Source organism: Nuphar pumila, chromosome 10 (genome assembly GCF_984573655.1).
Source record: "Nuphar pumila chromosome 10, dmNupPumi1.hap1.1, whole genome shotgun sequence".
NCBI classification, from domain to species: domain Eukaryota; kingdom Viridiplantae; phylum Streptophyta; class Magnoliopsida; order Nymphaeales; family Nymphaeaceae; genus Nuphar; species Nuphar pumila.
The window spans coordinates 72305788-72319171 of NC_143258.1; positions in this window are offsets into that span (position 1 = coordinate 72305788).

A 13384-nucleotide genomic window follows, 5' to 3' on the forward strand; every position below is an offset into this window, starting at 1 on the left:
CTGGATTTGAAAATCCCGACCAGTTATAGAAACTGGATTTGAAAATCTCGACCAGTTATAGAAACTGGATTTGAAAATCCCGACCAGTTATAGAAACTGGATTTGAAAATCCCGACCAGTTATAAAATCTGGAATTGAAAATCCCGACCAGTTATAGAAACTGGATTTCAAAATCCCGACCAGTTATAGAAACTGGATTTGAAAATCCCGACCAGTTATAACACTGAATTTGAAAATCCCGACCGGTTATAAAAATTGGATTTGAAAATCCCGACCAGTTATAGAAACTTGATTTGAAAATCCTGACCAGTTATAGAAACTGGATTTGAAAATCCCGACCAGTTATAAAAACTGGATTTGAAAATCCCGACCAGTTATAAAACTGGATTTGAAAATCCCGACGAGTTATAGAAACTGGATTTGAAAATCCTGATCAGTTATAACACTGTATTTGAAAATCCTGACCAATTATAAAACTAGATTTGAAAATCCGGACCTCTTATAGAAACTGGATTTGAAAATCCCGACCAGTTATAAATCTGGATTTAAAAATCCCGACCAGTTATAGAAACTGCATTTGAAAATCCTGACCAGTTATAAAACTGGATTTGAAAATCCCGACCAGTTATAGAAATTGGATTTGAAAATCCCGACCAGTTATGACACTAGATTTGAAAATCACGACCAGTTATAGAAACTGGATTTGAAAATCCCGACCAGATATAGAAACTGGATTTGAAAATCCCGACCAGTTGTAAAAACTGAATTTTGAAAATCACGACCAGTTATAGAAACTGGATTTGAAAATTCCGACCAGTTATAGAAACTGGATTTGAAAATCCCGACCAGTTATAGAAACTGGATTTGAAAATCCCGACCAGTTGTAAAAACTGAATTTTGAAAATCCCGACCAGTTACAAAAACTGGATTTGAAAATCCCGACCAGTTATAAAAACTAGATTTGAAAATCCCGACCAGTTATAGAAACTGGATTTGAAAATCCCGACCAGTTATAGAAACTAGATTTGAAAATCCCGACCAGTTATAGAAATTGGATTTGAAAATCCCGACCAGTTATAAAACTGGATTTGAAAATCCTGACCAGTTATAGAAACTGGATTTCAAAATCCTGACCAGTTATAAAACTGGATTTGAAAATCCTGACCAGTTATAGAAATTGGATTTGAAAATCCCGACCAGTTATGACACTAGATTTAAAAATCCCGACCAGTTATAGAAACTGGATTTGAAAATCCCGACCAGTTATAGAAACTGGATTTGAAAATCCCAACCAGTTATAGAAACTGGATTTGAAAATCCCGACCAGTTGTAAAAACTGAATTTTGAAAATCTCGACAAGTCACAAAAACTAGATTTGAAAATCCCGACCATTTATAAAACTGGATTTAAAAATCCTGACCAATTATAGAAACTAGATTTGAAACTCCTGATCAGTTATAATACTAGATTTGAAAATCCCGACCAATTATAAAACTGGATTTGAAAATCTCGACCAGTTATAAAAACTGGATTTGAAAATCCCGACCAGTTATAAAACTGGATTTGAAAATCCCAACCAGTTATAAAACTGGATTTAAAAATCCCGACCAGTTATAGAAACTGGATTTGAAAATCCCAACCAGTTATAAAAATGGATTTGAAAATCCCGACCAGTTATAGAAACTGGATTTGAAAATTCTGACCAGTTATAAAACTGGATTTGAAAATCCCAACCAGTTATAGAAACTGGATTTGAAAATCCCGACCAGTTATGACACTAGATTTGAAAATCCCGACCAGTTATAGAAACTGGATTTGAAAATCCCGTCCTGTTATAAAAACTGGATTTGAAAATCCCTACCAGATATAGAAACTGGATTTGAAAATCCCGACAAGTTATAGAAACTGGATTTTAAAATCCCGACCAGTTATAGAAACTAGATTTGAAAATCCTGACCAGTTATAGAAACTGGATTTGAAAATCCCGACCAGTTATAGAAACTGGATTTGAAAATCCCGACCAGTTATAGAAACTGGATTTGAAAATCCCGACCAGTTGTAAAAACTGAATTTTGAAAATCCTGACAAGTTACAAAAACTAGATTTGAAAATCCCGACCAGTTATAGAAACTGGATTTGAAAATCCCGACCAGTTATAAAAACTGGATTTGAAAATCCCGACCAGTTATAGAAACTATATTTAAAAATCCCGACCAGTTATAGAAATTGGATTTGAAAATATCGACCAGTTATAGAAACTAGATTTGAAAATCCCAACCAGTTATAAAACTGGATTTGAAAATCCCGACCAGTTATAGAAACTGGATTTGAAAATCCCGACCAGTTATAAAAACTGGATTTGAAAATCCCGACCAGTTATAGAAACATGATTTCAAAATCCCGACCAGTTATAGAAACTGGATTTGAAAATCCCGACCAGTTATAAAAACTGGATTTGAAAATCCCGACCAGTTATAGAAACTGGATTTTAAAATCCCGACCAGTTTTAGAAACTGGATTTGAAAATCCCGACCAGTTATAAAAACTAGATTTGAAAATCCCGACCAGTTATAAAAACTGGATTTGAAAATCCCGACCAGTTATAGAAACTGGATTTAAAAATCCTGACCAGTTATAGAAACTGAATTTGAAAATCCCGACCAGTTATAAAAACTGGATTTGAAAATCCCGACCAGTTATAAAACTGGATTTGAAAATCCCGACGAGTTATAGAAACTGAATTTGAAAATCCTGATCAGTTATAACACTGGATTTGAAAATCTCGACCAATTATAAAACTAGATTTGAAAATCCCGACCAGTTATAGAAAATGGATTTGAAAATCCCGACCAGTTATAAAACTGGATTTGAAAATCCCGTCCAGTTATAAAACTGGATTTAAAAATCTCGACCAGTTATAGAAACTGGATTTAAAAATTCTGACTAGTTATGACACTAGATTTGAAAATTCCGACCAGTTATAGATACTGGATTTGAAAATCCCGACCAGTTATAAAAACTGGAGTTGAAAATCCCGACTAGTTATAAAACTGGATTTGAAAATCCCGACCAGTTATAAAACTGGATTTAAAAATCCTGACCAGTTATAGAAACTGGATTTAAAAATCCCGACCAGTTATAAAAACTAGATTTGAAAATCCCGACCACTTATAGAAACTGGATTTGAAAAATCCCAACCAGTTATAGAAACTGGATTTGAAAATCCCGACCAGTTATAGAAACTAGATTTGAAAATCCCGACCAGTTATAAAACTGGATTTGAAAATCCCCACCAGTTATAGAAACTGGATTTGAAAATCCCGACCAGTTATAAAAACTGGATTTGAAAATCCCGACCAGTTATAAAAACTAGATTTGAAAATCTGGACCAGTTATAGAAACTGGATTTGAAAATCCCGACCAGTTATAGAAACTGGATTTGAAAATCCCGACCAGTTATAGAAACTAGATTTGAAAATCCCGACCAGTTATAAAACTGGATTTGAAAATCCCGACCAGTTATAGAAACTGGATTTGAAAATCTCGACCAGTTATATAAACTATATTTGAAAATCCCGACCAGTTATAGAAACTGGATTTGAAAATCCCGACCAGTTATAAAATCTGGAATTGAAAATCCCGACCAGTTATAGAAACTGGATTTCAAAATCCCGACCAGTTATAGAAACTGGATTTGAAAATCCCGACCAGTTATAACACTGAATTTGAAAATCCCGACCGGTTATAAAAATTGGATTTGAAAATCCCGACCAGTTATAGAAACTTGATTTGAAAATCCTGACCAGTTATAGAAACTGGATTTGAAAATCCCGACCAGTTATAAAAACTGGATTTGAAAATCCCGACCAGTTATAAATCTGGATTTGAAAATCCCGACGAGTTATAGAAACTGGATTTGAAAATCCTGATCAGTTATAACACTGGATTTGAAAATCCTGACCAATTATAAAACTAGATTTGAAAATCCGGACCTGTTATAGAAACTGGATTTGAAAATCCCGACCAGTTATAAATCTGAATTTGAAAATCCCAACCAGTTATAAAACTAGATTTAAAAATCCCGACCAGTTATAGAAACTGCATTTGAAAATCCTGACCAGTTATAAAACTGGATTTGAAAATCCCGACCAGTTATAGAAATTGGATTTGAAAATCCTGACCAGTTATGACACTAGATTTGGAAATCACGACCAGTTATAGAAACTGGATTTGAAAATCCCGACCAGTTATAGAAACTGGATTTGAAAATCCCGACCAGTTATAGAAACTGGATTTGAAAATCCCGACCAGTTATAAAACTGTATTTGACAATCCCGACCAGTTATAGAAACTGGATTTAAAAATCCCGACCAGTTATAAAACTGGATTTGAAAATCCCGACCAGTTATAAAAACTGGATTTGAAAATCCCGACCAGTTATAGAAACTGGATTTCAAAATACCGACCAGTTATCGAAACTGGATTTGAAAATCCCGACCAGTTATAGAAACTGGATTTGAAAATCCCGACCAGTTATAACACTGAATTTTAAAATCCCGACCACTTATAAAAACTGGATTTGAAAATCCCGACCAGTTATAGAAACTGGATTTGAAAATCCTGACCAGTTATAGAAACTGAATTTGAAAATCCAGACCAGTTATGAAAACTGGATTTGAAAATCCCGACCAGTTATAAAACTGGATTTGAAAATCCCGACGAGTTATAGAAACTAAATTTGAAAATCCTGACCTGTTATAGATACTTGATTTGAAAATCCCGACCAGTTATAAAAACTGGAGTTGAAAATCCCGACCAGTTATAGAAACTGGATTTGAAAATCCCGACCAGTTATAGAAACTGGATTTGGAAATCTCGACCAGTTATAGAAACTGGATTTGAAAATCCCGACCAGTTATAGAAACTGGATTTGAAAATCCCGACCAGTTATAAAATCTGGAATTGAAAATCCCGACCAGTTATAGAAACTGGATTTCAAAATCCCGACCAGTTATAGAAACTGGATTTGAAAATCCCGACCAGTTATAACACTGAATTTGAAAATCCCGACCGGTTATAAAAATTGGATTTGAAAATCCCGACCAGTTATAGAAACTTGATTTGAAAATCCTGACCAGTTATAGAAACTGGATTTGAAAATCCCGACCAGTTATAAAAACTGGATTTGAAAATCCCGACCAGTTATAAAACTGGATTTGAAAATCCCGACGAGTTATAGAAACTGGATTTGAAAATCCTGATCAGTTATAACACTGGATTTGAAAATCCTGACCAATTATAAAACTAGATTTGAAAATCCGGACCTGTTATAGAAACTGGATTTGAAAATCCCGACCAGTTATAAATCTGGATTTAAAAATCCCGACCAGTTATAGAAACTGCATTTGAAAATCCTGACCAGTTATAAAACTGGATTTGAAAATCCCGACCAGTTATAGAAATTGGATTTGAAAATCCCGACCAGTTATGACACTAGATTTGAAAATCACGACCAGTTATAGAAACTGGATTTGAAAATCCCGACCAGATATAGAAACTGGATTTGAAAATCCCGACCAGTTGTAAAAACTGAATTTTGAAAATCACGACCAGTTATAGAAACTGGATTTGAAAATTCCGACCAGTTATAGAAACTGGATTTGAAAATCCCGACCAGTTATAGAAACTGGATTTGAAAATCCCGACCAGTTGTAAAAACTGAATTTTGAAAATCCCAACCAGTTACAAAAACTGGATTTGAAAATCCCGACCAGTTATAAAAACTAGATTTGAAAATCCCGACCAGTTATAGAAACTGGATTTGAAAATCCCGACCAGTTATAGAAACTAGATTTGAAAATCCCGACCAGTTATAGAAATTGGATTTGAAAATCCCGACCAGTTATAAAACTGGATTTGAAAATCCTGACCAGTTATAGAAACTGGATTTCAAAATCCTGACCAGTTATAAAACTGGATTTGAAAATCCTGACCAGTTATAGAAATTGGATTTGAAAATCCCGACCATTTATGACACTAGATTTAAAAATCCCGACCAGTTATAGAAACTGGATTTGAAAATCCCGACCAGTTATATAAACTGGATTTGAAAATCCCAACCAGTTATAGAAACTGGATTTGAAAATCCCGACCAGTTGTAAAAACTGAATTTTGAAAATCTCGACAAGTCACAAAAACTAGATTTGAAAATCCCGACCATTTATAAAACTGGATTTAAAAATCCTGACCAATTATAGAAACTAGATTTGAAACTCCTGATCAGTTATAATACTAGATTTGAAAATCCCGACCAATTATAAAACTGGATTTGAAAATCTCGACCAGTTATAAAAACTGGATTTGAAAATCCCGACCAGTTATAAAACTGGATTTGAAAATCCCAACCAGTTATAAAACTGGATTTAAAAATCCCGACCAGTTATAGAAACTGGATTTGAAAATCCCAACCAGTTATAAAAATGGATTTGAAAATCCCGACCAGTTATAGAAACTGGATTTGAAAATTCTGACCAGTTATAAAACTGGATTTGAAAATCCCAACCAGTTATAGAAACTGGATTTGAAAATCCCGACCAGTTATGACACTAGATTTGAAAATCCCGACCAGTTATAGAAACTGGATTTGAAAATCCCGTCCTGTTATAAAAACTGGATTTGAAAATCCCTACCAGATATAGAAACTGGATTTGAAAATCCCGACAAGTTATAGAAACTGGATTTTAAAATCCCGACCAGTTATAGAAACTAGATTTGAAAATCCTGACCAGTTATAGAAACTGGATTTGAAAATCCCGACCAGTTATAGAAACTGGATTTGAAAATCCCGACCAGTTATAGAAACTGGATTTGAAAATCCCGACCAGTTGTAAAAACTGAATTTTGAAAATCCTGACAAGTTACAAAAACTAGATTTGAAAATCCCGACCAGTTATAGAAACTGGATTTGAAAATCCCGACCAGTTATAAAAACTGGATTTGAAAATCCCGACCAGTTATAGAAACTATATTTAAAAATCCCGACCAGTTATAGAAATTGGATTTGAAAATATCGACCAGTTATAGAAACTAGATTTGAAAATCCCAACCAGTTATAAAACTGGATTTGAAAATCCCGACCAGTTATAGAAACTGGATTTGAAAATCCCGACCAGTTATAAAAACTGGATTTGAAAATCCCGACCAGTTATAGAAACATGATTTCAAAATCCCGACCAGTTATAGAAACTGGATTTGAAAATCCCGACCAGTTATAAAAACTGGATTTGAAAATCCCGACCAGTTATAGAAACTGGATTTTAAAATCCCGACCAGTTTTAGAAACTGGATTTGAAAATCCCGACCAGTTATAAAAACTAGATTTGAAAATCCCGACCAGTTATAAAAACTGGATTTGAAAATCCCGACCAGTTATAGAAACTGGATTTAAAAATCCTGACCAGTTATAGAAACTGAATTTGAAAATCCCGACCAGTTATAAAAACTGGATTTGAAAATCCCGACCAGTTATAAAACTGGATTTGAAAATCCCGACGAGTTATAGAAACTGAATTTGAAAATCCTGATCAGTTATAACACTGGATTTGAAAATCTCGACCAATTATAAAACTAGATTTGAAAATCCCGACCAGTTATAGAAAATGGATTTGAAAATCCCGACCAGTTATAAAACTGGATTTGAAAATCCCGTCCAGTTATAAAACTGGATTTAAAAATCTCGACCAGTTATAGAAACTGGATTTAAAAATTCTGACTAGTTATGACACTAGATTTGAAAATTCCGACCAGTTATAGATACTGGATTTGAAAATCCCGACCAGTTATAAAAACTGGAGTTGAAAATCCCGACTAGTTATAAAACTGGATTTGAAAATCCCGACCAGTTATAAAACTGGATTTAAAAATCCTGACCAGTTATAGAAACTGGATTTAAAAATCCCGACCAGTTATAAAAACTAGATTTGAAAATCCCGACCACTTATAGAAACTGGATTTGAAAAATCCCAACCAGTTATAGAAACTGGATTTGAAAATCCCGACCAGTTATAGAAACTAGATTTGAAAATCCCGACCAGTTATAAAACTGGATTTGAAAATCCCCACCAGTTATAGAAACTGGATTTGAAAATCCCGACCAGTTATAAAAACTGGATTTGAAAATCCCGACCAGTTATAAAAACTAGATTTGAAAATCCCGACCAGTTATAGAAACTGGATTTGAAAATCCCGACCAGTTATAGAAACTGGATTTGAAAATCCCGACCAGTTATAGAAACTGGATTTGAAAATCCCGACCAGTTATAGAAACTAGATTTGAAAATCCCGACCAGTTATAAAACTGGATTTGAAAATCCCGACCAGTTATAGAAACTGGATTTGAAAATCTCGACCAGTTATATAAACTGGATTTGAAAATCCCGACCAGTTATAGAAACTGGATTTGAAAATCCCAACCAGTTATAAAATCTGGAATTGAAAATCCCGACCAGTTATAGAAACTGGATTTCAAAATCCCGACCAGTTATAGAAACTGGATTTGAAAATCCCGACCAGTTATAAAAACTGGATTTGAAAATCCCGACCAGTTATAGAAACTTGATTTGAAAATCCTGACCAGTTATAGAAACTGGATTTGAAAATCCCGACCAGTTATAAAAACTGGATTTGAAAATCCCGACCAGTTATAAATCTGGATTTGAAAATCCCGACGAGTTATAGAAACTGGATTTGAAAATCCTGATCAGTTATAACACTGGATTTGAAAATCCTGACCAATTATAAAACTAGATTTGAAAATCCGGACCTGTTATAGAAACTGGATTTGAAAATCCCGACCAGTTATAAATCTGAATTTGAAAATCCCAACCAGTTATAAAACTAGATTTAAAAATCCCGACCAGTTATAGAAACTGCATTTGAAAATCCTGACCAGTTATAAAACTGGATTTGAAAATCCCGACCAGTTATAGAAATTGGATTTGAAAATCCTGACCAGTTATGACACTAGATTTGGAAATCACGACCAGTTATAGAAACTGGATTTGAAAATCCCGACCAGTTATAGAAACTGGATTTGAAAATCCCGACCAGTTATAGAAACTGGATTTGAAAATCCCGACCAGTTATAAAACTGTATTTGACAATCCCGACCAGTTATAGAAACTGGATTTAAAAATCCCGACCAGTTATAAAACTGGATTTGAAAATCCCGACCAGTTATAAAAACTGGATTTGAAAATCCCGACCAGTTATAGAAACTGGATTTCAAAATACCGACCAGTTATCGAAACTGGATTTGAAAATCCCGACCAGTTATAGAAACTGGATTTGAAAATCCCGACCAGTTATAACACTGAATTTTAAAATCCCGACCACTTATAAAAACTGGATTTGAAAATCCCGACCAGTTATAGAAACTGGATTTGAAAATCCTGACCAGTTATAGAAACTGAATTTGAAAATCCAGACCAGTTATGAAAACTGGATTTGAAAATCCCGACCAGTTATAAAACTGGATTTGAAAATCCCGACGAGTTATAGAAACTAAATTTGAAAATCCTGACCTGTTATAGATACTTGATTTGAAAATCCCGACCAGTTATAAAAACTGGAGTTGAAAATCCCGACCAGTTATAGAAACTGGATTTGAAAATCCCGACCAGTTATAGAAACTGGATTTGGAAATCTCGACCAGTTATAGAAACTGGATTTGAAAATCCCGACCAGTTATAGAAACTGGATTTGAAAATCCCGACCAGTTATAAAATCTGGAATTGAAAATCCCGACCAGTTATAGAAACTGGATTTCAAAATCCCGACCAGTTATAGAAACTGGATTTGAAAATCCCGACCAGTTATAACACTGAATTTGAAAATCCCGACCGGTTATAAAAATTGGATTTGAAAATCCCGACCAGTTATAGAAACTTGATTTGAAAATCCTGACCAGTTATAGAAACTGGATTTGAAAATCCCGACCAGTTATAAAAACTGGATTTGAAAATCCCGACCAGTTATAAAACTGGATTTGAAAATCCCGACGAGTTATAGAAACTGGATTTGAAAATCCTGATCAGTTATAACACTGGATTTGAAAATCCTGACCAATTATAAAACTAGATTTGAAAATCCGGACCTGTTATAGAAACTGGATTTGAAAATCCCGACCAGTTATAAATCTGGATTTAAAAATCCCGACCAGTTATAGAAACTGCATTTGAAAATCCTGACCAGTTATAAAACTGGATTTGAAAATCCCGACCAGTTATAGAAATTGGATTTGAAAATCCCGACCAGTTATGACACTAGATTTGAAAATCACGACCAGTTATAGAAACTGGATTTGAAAATCCCGACCAGATATAGAAACTGGATTTGAAAATCCCGACCAGTTGTAAAAACTGAATTTTGAAAATCACGACCAGTTATAGAAACTGGATTTGAAAATTCCGACCAGTTATAGAAACTGGATTTGAAAATCCCGACCAGTTATAGAAACTGGATTTGAAAATCCCGACCAGTTGTAAAAACTGAATTTTGAAAATCCCGACCAGTTACAAAAACTGGATTTGAAAATCCCGACCAGTTATAAAAACTAGATTTGAAAATCCCGACCAGTTATAGAAACTGGATTTGAAAATCCCGACCAGTTATAGAAACTAGATTTGAAAATCCCGACCAGTTATAGAAATTGGATTTGAAAATCCCGACCAGTTATAAAACTGGATTTGAAAATCCTGACCAGTTATAGAAACTGGATTTCAAAATCCTGACCAGTTATAAAACTGGATTTGAAAATCCTGACCAGTTATAGAAATTGGATTTGAAAATCCCGACCATTTATGACACTAGATTTAAAAATCCCGACCAGTTATAGAAACTGGATTTGAAAATCCCGACCAGTTATATAAACTGGATTTGAAAATCCCAACCAGTTATAGAAACTGGATTTGAAAATCCCGACCAGTTGTAAAAACTGAATTTTGAAAATCTCGACAAGTCACAAAAACTAGATTTGAAAATCCCGACCATTTATAAAACTGGATTTAAAAATCCTGACCAATTATAGAAACTAGATTTGAAACTCCTGATCAGTTATAATACTAGATTTGAAAATCCCGACCAATTATAAAACTGGATTTGAAAATCTCGACCAGTTATAAAAACTGGATTTGAAAATCCCGACCAGTTATAAAACTGGATTTGAAAATCCCAACCAGTTATAAAACTGGATTTAAAAATCCCGACCAGTTATAGAAACTGGATTTGAAAATCCCAACCAGTTATAAAAATGGATTTGAAAATCCCGACCAGTTATAGAAACTGGATTTGAAAATTCTGACCAGTTATAAAACTGGATTTGAAAATCCCAACCAGTTATAGAAACTGGATTTGAAAATCCCGACCAGTTATGACACTAGATTTGAAAATCCCGACCAGTTATAGAAACTGGATTTGAAAATCCCGTCCTGTTATAAAAACTGGATTTGAAAATCCCTACCAGATATAGAAACTGGATTTGAAAATCCCGACAAGTTATAGAAACTGGATTTTAAAATCCCGACCAGTTATAGAAACTAGATTTGAAAATCCTGACCAGTTATAGAAACTGGATTTGAAAATCCCGACCAGTTATAGAAACTGGATTTGAAAATCCCGACCAGTTATAGAAACTGGATTTGAAAATCCCGACCAGTTGTAAAAACTGAATTTTGAAAATCCTGACAAGTTACAAAAACTAGATTTGAAAATCCCGACCAGTTATAGAAACTGGATTTGAAAATCCCGACCAGTTATAAAAACTGGATTTGAAAATCCCGACCAGTTATAGAAACTATATTTAAAAATCCCGACCAGTTATAGAAATTGGATTTGAAAATATCGACCAGTTATAGAAACTAGATTTGAAAATCCCAACCAGTTATAAAACTGGATTTGAAAATCCCGACCAGTTATAGAAACTGGATTTGAAAATCCCGACCAGTTATAAAAACTGGATTTGAAAATCCCGACCAGTTATAGAAACATGATTTCAAAATCCCGACCAGTTATAGAAACTGGATTTGAAAATCCCGACCAGTTATAAAAACTGGATTTGAAAATCCTGACCAGTTATAGAAACTAGATTTTAAAATCCCGACCAGTTTTAGAAACTGGATTTGAAAATCCCGACCAGTTATAAAAACTAGATTTGAAAATCCCGACCAGTTATAAAAACTGGATTTGAAAATCCCGACCAGTTATAGAAACTGGATTTAAAAATCCTGACCAGTTATAGAAACTGAATTTGAAAATCCCGACCAGTTATAAAAACTGGATTTGAAAATCCCGACCAGTTATAAAACTGGATTTGAAAATCCCGACGAGTTATAGAAACTGAATTTGAAAATCCTGATCAGTTATAACACTGGATTTGAAAATCTCGACCAATTATAAAACTAGATTTGAAAATCCCGACCAGTTATAGAAAATGGATTTGAAAATCCCGACCAGTTATAAAACTGGATTTGAAAATCCCGTCCAGTTATAAAACTGGATTTAAAAATCTCGACCAGTTATAGAAACTGGATTTAAAAATTCTGACTAGTTATGACACTAGATTTGAAAATTCCGACCAGTTATAGATACTGGATTTGAAAATCCCGACCAGTTATAAAAACTGGAGTTGAAAATCCCGACTAGTTATAAAACTGGATTTGAAAATCCCGACCAGTTATAAAACTGGATTTAAAAATCCTGACCAGTTATAGAAACTGGATTTAAAAATCCCGACCAGTTATAAAAACTAGATTTGAAAATCCCGACCACTTATAGAAACTGGATTTGAAAAATCCCAACCAGTTATAGAAACTGGATTTGAAAATCCCGACCAGTTATAGAAACTAGATTTGAAAATCCCGACCAGTTATAAAACTGGATTTGAAAATCCCCACCAGTTATAGAAACTGGATTTGAAAATCCCGACCAGTTATAAAAACTGGATTTGAAAATCCCGACCAGTTATAAAAACTAGATTTGAAAATCCCGACCAGTTATAGAAACTGGATTTGAAAATCCCGACCAGTTATAGAAACTGGATTTGAAAATCCCGACCAGTTATAGAAACTGGATTTGAAAATCCCGACCAGTTATAGAAACTAGATTTGAAAATCCCGACCAGTTATAAAACTGGATTTGAAAATCCCGACCAGTTATAGAAACTGGATTTGAAAATCTCGACCAGTTATATAAACTGGATTTGAAAATCCCGACCAGTTATAGAAACTGGATTTGAAAATCCCAACCAGTTATAAAATCTGGAATTGAAAATCCCGACCAGTTATAGAAACTGGATTTCAAAATCCCGACCAGTTATAGAAACTGGATT